General features: G+C 40.4%; 1 long non-coding RNA gene across 1 annotated transcript; it reads left to right on the top strand.

Annotated features, from left to right (window-relative positions):
• Positions 1-85: 85 nt before the first annotated feature.
• On the top strand, positions 86-2,696 carry LOC138686126 (uncharacterized). Its single transcript, XR_011325475.1, has 2 exons — positions 86-472; positions 1,519-2,696. It is a non-coding gene; the product is annotated as an uncharacterized lncRNA (long non-coding RNA).
• Positions 2,697-7,648: the final 4,952 nt, after the last annotated feature.

The raw sequence follows: 7,648 nt of genomic DNA, 5'->3' as shown, positions 1-7,648 counted from the left end.
CAACCTTAGGTGCTTATTTATTCATTTCCTGGCACAGGATGGAATCACCTGTGGTACTAGGCGATTGTCTTGTGAGTCTTAAAGAGCAGTTAATGTTTTAGCGTCCAAGGAGAGTCATCCTCTGCCTTTTAAAAGGTTTCCCCTCACGATTTTTGGTTATAAACCCCCCCCCGCAAACAACCAGCTTTAATAAAAACAGATTCTGAACAGAAAAAGAAAAACATGCTGACAGTACATAGATAGGAAAAGAAGTATCAGAAAGTGCAGGATGTGTGCCTTGCTTCCGAATGTGATATATTTGTATAACTGATAACATCTTCTCTTTCAGACTTCACAGGTATCTCTGCCAGCTGTAGAAAAATCCATTCTTGAAAAGACAACACATTCTCTTAAGGACAGTGTTATTTATCTGAACTCTTTGATAACCAGTGGTGCTACCAAGAAAGATGACATCGCATTTAAACCCAGAAAAGTACGTACAGTAGCAAAACATGAGCTCAGTGTCACATTCATTTAAAGCTAGATCTTGCTGTAGATCAAAAACCAGAACAATCTGATGAAATGACTTCACAATTCAAGTAGCTTATAGATGATGTGACACAGGCTAGAGAGATTGCCACAAAACAACAGTAAAGAGCTCATATATATGTGTATATTATATATAATATATACACATATATTTATATAAAACAAATTGTCATGGAAATCAAGTTCTCATCAGGTTTTAAAATAGGATTAAAGTGGACCTGCAGCAAAATACAAATGCAACTATGTTGATGGTATGGATTTTTACATTCTCACACTTAAAGAATAGGAGTACTTGTGCATGGGACCAGCACCAACTTCTAACTTGCCTTCTCAGTTAGTTATCACATGATTACTTATGTCAGTGACAGTTACTGAACTAAATGGATCACAGTACACTAAATATCTACTTTCTAGAGTTAGAATACTGGAAATGCAATTTTTGTATCAGGGACTTGTTAATACTCATTCACAAATAACTGAGAAACAGAAAAAGATTATCATAGAGAAGTAATTTTTTAAATATTTTTCTTTCTTCTTAAAAAGGAAAAGAAAACCATTGCTGACAGGGAAGTTTTATTTGGAGTTTGTTTACCATTTCCCTAACCCTGATTTGTGCTTGTTTCTGCCGTGGTCTCAGGGGAATAAGGCTACATTGCCAGCAACTCTACAGCTAATCACTATTTTCCACTCTGAGGATCTTGGGCCTGAGTCAGTCATTCTAAACAATTAGCTTTGGATCTTCTTTCCCACATTCTCCCTAACCTGAGCCCATGGCATGTTATAGATTGGAAGTGACAATAAGAGAATGCTCTGCTTATATGTACATAAATCATTGTGGTATCTTCCACTGGGAGGCTGCACTAGTTTTTGTCTGTGTCTCAGGATGGAAAGGAGTGCTAGAACATGGCTCTGTTTGGCTAACAGTATCTTCTTAATGCTTCAGTTGTGGAAGTCATGTCCAAATTAACTACAAATACCTTTGTTTTGTAGATTTGGGCCCCTGAAGCTGCAACAGAGGAGCTAATAAGAAAGCAAGAATTGCTCCGTGAACGCTTTACTCTTGATGACCACTCAGAAAGCTTCACGAGCCCCTTTAATAGAAAAGTTATGGAATAAGAACACCAGCTGGAAGAAGCTACTTTAGCATGTATTTTGAGGGGACAAAGATCAAAAAGGCTACTTCTCTGTAAGGAAGGAATCATACAGTTCTCAGTAAATGTAACTCAGTTGTGACAAAAAAAAAAAAAAAAAAGTAGCAAGTTTTTCCTCTGTAGATTATGTTGCTTACACACAATCTTTTTTTATGGACTTTGTCTGGAAAAAGGTTTCCAAGTCTTGGTGCTGGCTCAGTGTGCTTCATGGATTGGCCGCTGTTGTGACACATACATCCTTTGTCTTTGGAAAGGTATGGCTTTATGAGGCTGTTTTTCACCCCAGCAAAAAACTTCTTCCTGGAAGATATGTTACCGTTTCTACTAAAAGGGTGTTAAATATAAAGAAATTAAGATAGCATTCAGTAATTAAGACAACAGAAAGTACAGAATTTACAACCAGGACTACTACTGTCTAGTGTACTGCTTTCACGTTCTGCCACTCACTTGCAAGAGTGCACAAGCCTTTCTCCTCACTTGCTGAGGATGTATTCCGCAAGTGCACTGTTGCAAAGTTGTTATCAAGACCTTCAGATATTTTAAGCAAACTTGGAAAACATTCAAAGATTTTGTGAGTGCAGGTTCTTGTATCAACAGCTTCATCCACAGCTAATCCAAATCAGTGCTTGCCCCTACAACAGTGAAGTCAACAGATATTGCCCCTGCTATTTTAATGAGTTCTTTAGTCAGGAAGGATTTGGTGTCTTAGAGTTAAACTGACCAGGCTGTGGTAATGAATAAAAGTTCATTTTAGGAAGTGTATAACGTCAAGATTCATGTGATAGGAGCAGGTCAAAACAGCATGGGTTCTGCTGAGGGACTCTGCTCCTCTGGAATCCTGTTGAGTATGTCTGCAAAATAGTTGGCAGCACAAAAGTGAGTCCAATTCAGAGCTTCAAAAAGGCAGTTACAGGTGAGAAGTTTTGGGTAAGCAGAGGCTGGAAATGCTGGGAATATTTAGCTTAGAGAGGAAATAAGTGGGAGGGAATGCCATAAAATATATCTAAAGCAGCAAAAGTGTGGAGAAGTGAATTGAAACCTGCTATCTGTTTTTTCACAGGATACAAGAACATTCAGACTACAGGAAAAAAAAAAAACCAGCACACATTAAATACTGTACAATGTGTAAATAGCCTGTGGAACCCTCTAGCCCAATTATCCTTGGAAACTTAAAGAAATATTTACACAGATTGTGAGAAGAGTCTAGTTAACTAACACATAAGGGATAAAAATCTCTTGTGTTTCAGGACCTCAGCTAATTACTGTTGGCATATGATAGTTTTCTAGCAATGCAGTTCACTTCCTGATTGTCCACTGTGGTGATGTGTGTGTCCCTTAGGAGAGAAGATGACACTAGCCTAGACAGACACTGTAAATTAGATCAGCTTCTGGTTTGATAGTACCCATTCTTCAAATTTATTTTAATGTTGTGAGACTTCAAGAGCTGTCTGGCTCAAGAGTACAGCTACTTTTGAAAATTTGTTTTCAAACATACTCTTCTTTTTTTTGAACTGCAAGTCTTGAATTCTGGAATCTGAGCTTCAAACTGGGTTCTTTCCTTCTGGTTCATCATTTCTTGTAATAAGAACCAAGTTTTGCCCATGCTGATGTGTGTGATACAGCATTTCCATGCCTGGATTTGCCTAGGTATGAAGAGAGCAGGGTAGAAGATTGTTGGGGAAAGCCTGCGTGGTCATGTTCTTAAAGACACCACCACTGCCTGCATGATGCTGCATGCAGTGATCCCTTTATAACTCTAGCTGCACATCTAAATGCAAATATGATACTTAGTAGCAACCAAGACAACTGCAAAGTAGATATATCTAGTGAGATATAACTTTCAGATACCACTACTGAACATATTGTTTGCATGAATGTGGTTGTGCATGAGTAGTTTATGACAAGTCGCTTACATTGAGAAAATATCCTGATATGTTTAGCATTTTAATAGCTCTGTATAAAGAAAGACTTTACAGGCAAGTGAGACACCATTTCAAATATCAGCTGTCTTGGAATTCTTAATATCAGCATATCATCTTTGCCTGTCAGCATAAAACTTCTGCTGACTGCAGATGATTGTAAATAACAAAAATAACAGTGTTAAAGTTAGTCATAGAAGGCAGTGCAGGCAAGGAGCAGGAAGCCCATGAACAGTTGTAAGTAAAACTGCATCCCTAAAAGGAGAGGCATGGGGTCAATTTGCTAAACAGTAGCCATCAAAATAAAATCAAGCAGCACAGTCAGAAACTCCTAACTTATCCTGTAATGTAAAACTGTGTTTCTGGCAGAATTATATCATGGGGATTAGCTAGGCGAGTTCTCTGCTGTTAGACCCAGTTGCTCAGCTCTGCTCTCTGGAAGTACCACAGACGTACTTCTTGCTTGGGTAAATACTGCCACGTTAAGATGTGGACCATTTTCTGCTGGCTGTGTTCATTAGGGTAACTGTAACCAAATTGACAAGAACTTGAATGCAAAGGGAACAAGCTAACCTGGCCAGCAGAAGGGGCTGTCTCCTGTATCTGTTTGGATCACATTTTAGAATTAGGCTTGTTGGCAAGTAACCTCTGAAAAAGTTTTTCAGAAAAGACTGTGCTGAGAGGGGGCCATTTTCTGTTCCCATAGGAAATCCTTATGGCCACCATCCATGTGCTTTGTCATCACAGCCAAGATGGGCTGCAGACTCTCACAGTCTTCACATGTTGTCCCACAAGAAGAGGGGGCAAAAGTTGTCCCTCAGCTGTACGCAACACGATGGTTAACTAGAGAGAAATATTTGTGCTCCTTTGGCCTGCTGGCTTTCCCGTAGCCCCCTCATCTTCTCCGTAGCAGGCTGCCCAAAGAGTTGTCAGACTTGTCTCACAAGCTACCACCCCATCTCTCATCCAGCTCTCGGTCTGGGACCGACTGGCTTTCTGCAGGAGTGCAGCGCAACAGAAGAGGTGAGGCAAAGCGTCATCACACACAATGCAAGGTTAGCCACGCAACCACACGCAGTTGTGAAGAGAGCTCATTTTGTGCAAGAGAAGAAACATTTACCAAACATACATGAGGGACATTATACAGGACTACCCGTCCCAGGGATTTCTGTCCCCACCCGAAATTGTTTCCTCAGACTAGCTTGGTTAGTGATTTTTGCTGCTATTACAGGGCTGTGGTACTGTTTAGGGCTTTCCAAGTCAGTCTCAACATTAAGATCTTATTAACCGAGTGGCCTCAGTGCTGTCTGTTGAGGGTACCAAACAGTAAATGGTGTCACTATTGTATGTCTGAGCCTTCCCTACAGTCCCTTTTAAAGAGGGAAAGGCAGCGATATTTTTGTTAATTTACATATTGAAAAAATAACTACCTTGTGGCATTTTCAGAGAATGGAGTATAATAAGCACCTAACACTGACTCTAATGGTGTTTTGATAACTAACACCCAATCAAAAAATCCAGTGCTCAGAAAACATTGTGCACGAATAGTCAATTCATTCAGGTCCCAGTGGCACAGAGTCAGATAGCAGAGCAGACTGAAGGGTTTGGCTGGAGTCAAGAAGCACCCTTCAAGACTGTCCTTCTCAAGTGTGGTGATGAGTATGTGTTCAGAGACACCCCCCCGCCTTGTACACCAGAAGTGGAGTAGGAAAGTCTGTTGCACAAAGCAACAATAGCAGTGTAGGAAGTTTTTAGGGATGTGAAAGCAGATATCACAAGGGGAATCAAGGGATAAAGCTCCAGAACTTAAAATTGGCATCAGCAGAAGGAAGGGTATTGAGTAAAGAGCTGGGAGCAAGCTGTGAGGGAGGGAAAGAGACTGTGCTAATGGACTGGTCACAGAAAAACTGAGTGATGATTAGGTAGATGGTGTTAAAGGGTACCAAGTGACAGTCAGAGAGAGACAGACCTCGGTAATAGAGAGCAAAGCACCACGCTCCCAAGTGAGAGTGCCTTCTGGAAAGTTGAATCTGTTGTGTGTCAGAAAATGTACTGAGAACAAGGAAATTTGCAGGTGGGAATTAAAAAAAGATTATGACTGTGAGTCAATCGCTTGAGACAGGTAGCACAAGTGAAAAAATAAATCAAAGGGAGAAACCAGAGCAGAAGAATTAAGCACAGGGCAGCAACACTGGAAGGAAAAGGAAAGACGAACTCTGCACATATACACAACCTAAGACTAGATGAGTTGTATACCAGCTTTGGTTCACAATCAAACTGTAATCTAACCTTAGTCACCCTTTATGAGTTGCCTTTAAAGTTCAAGACAGTTGCGAAGTCTCCAAGTATTGTTTCAAACCAATGTGAGTACCTCAGGCTAGCTGCTGTTGACACCCAGGAGTGTTTCACATACCACTCCATTGTAGAACACAGGCCATTCCATTTCTCATCCCCTGATTTCCAACATGTGCTATTTTAAGTTCACTTGCAAAACACATGAAATTAGTTACAACTGGGTATTGCAGTTGTAGATACCATTGACACACATTTGTGTGCTCAAAACTCAGTTCTTTAACTCCAGAGTGTTTTTTCAAAGGCTCCTCCTAATGTAGGAAGCCTCAGCACTGAATAAGACTCTAAATTCATCAGATACTACAGGACATGATAGTAACTGTGCACCAAGAGATATCTGATGGATAAGACCTCAGTGAATGATCAACTGCTTCAGGCCTACCTTGAACTGATTTTTTTTTTTTTTTTTTTTCAAAAGGCACCTCACTATTGTGCTCCTTTCTTCTCACATATGGGGACAACTGGATTCTCGCACACCTAATTCCCCATTTCATCCACACCCCCCACCCCAGCAACCCACACATTTCTACCCAAAATGCAAACAGGCACAGTATGTCCCTTTGTGCAGTCCCTCTGTCCCTGAGACTTTTCTAAGCCACCATATAGTTTCATCAGCTTGCCTCTACTGTTCATCTAGGAGGAAGACATGATCAGAATTATCTTATGCTAAGCAAACGGTACAATAAATTATCACTTTGCTATGATGACAGCTTCGGTAAAAGCCACAAAATAAGATACATTTGACAAGAAGTCCTCTCACCTGTGTCCTCAGATTATTTTACAGGCTTCCTACATGCAGTACATGTATTTTTTTCCCAATTTACCATATGTTTCATGAAATACACATTTATGACTGAAATATAAGAACATGCTTTTTCTCCCCATTTTTAATGCATTTACCATTCACAATGGAGGGGTTTTTTTGGAAGGCAAATTGCAACACAAATATTGTTCTAGTCACAGCAATCTATGCTCTTATGCTAATGCAAAATAGACAATACAAAGTGGAATTCTTCAGCTGCTGTAAGTGCCGTGGAAGTGATAAATATAGTTACAGCTTAGGACCTTCAAATGGCTCCTGAATAGCCCAGCTTATCATTTGTTTGAATTGAACCCCAGGAAATTTAATTTAGCCTTACTACTGCTACAAATCCAAGCCATAGCTCCAAGGAATATCTCATTTGTAATAAAAAAAAAAAATCAGGGAAGAGTTCCAGCAAGAGGAACTGAATTGGCTTTAAAGGGCTGGAGGAAAGAGGATTTCCTTATCCCCGAGTAAGGGCTCCACTTCCTCCTGCCCCAAACAGACTTGACTGGGACAAGGCTAAGTCATGGTATGTATCGTTGTAAGCCTTGGAGACCCCCTGAAAGGGTAAAAAAAAAAAAAAATAAAAAGAAGTAAAATAAAACAAAAGAGTATTGCTGAGTGTGATCTTACTGAAAGGGTGGGGTGAACGAGTCCTCTCCTACTACCAGCAGGGCTTGTACAGCGCAACAGCTCTTCCCCTGTAGCACAGGGCTTGAGGGGAAATCAAACACTGTGGAGCTGCTACATCTGTCCAATTACTACAGCCTATGACATACTGCTTCCAGGAGAAATGGAGTCCAGGTACCCCAAAAGGAAAAGATGGGAGAGCTGTAGAAAGATAAAGAACAGACTATAAAAATGGGAACCTGCTAGTTTTGCACAATTCAGGT

The sequence above is a fragment of the Haliaeetus albicilla genome, chromosome 7, assembly GCF_947461875.1.
Source record: "Haliaeetus albicilla chromosome 7, bHalAlb1.1, whole genome shotgun sequence".
Classification (NCBI taxonomy): domain Eukaryota; kingdom Metazoa; phylum Chordata; class Aves; order Accipitriformes; family Accipitridae; genus Haliaeetus; species Haliaeetus albicilla.
This window is presented reverse-complemented; position numbering and strand designations above follow the sequence as displayed.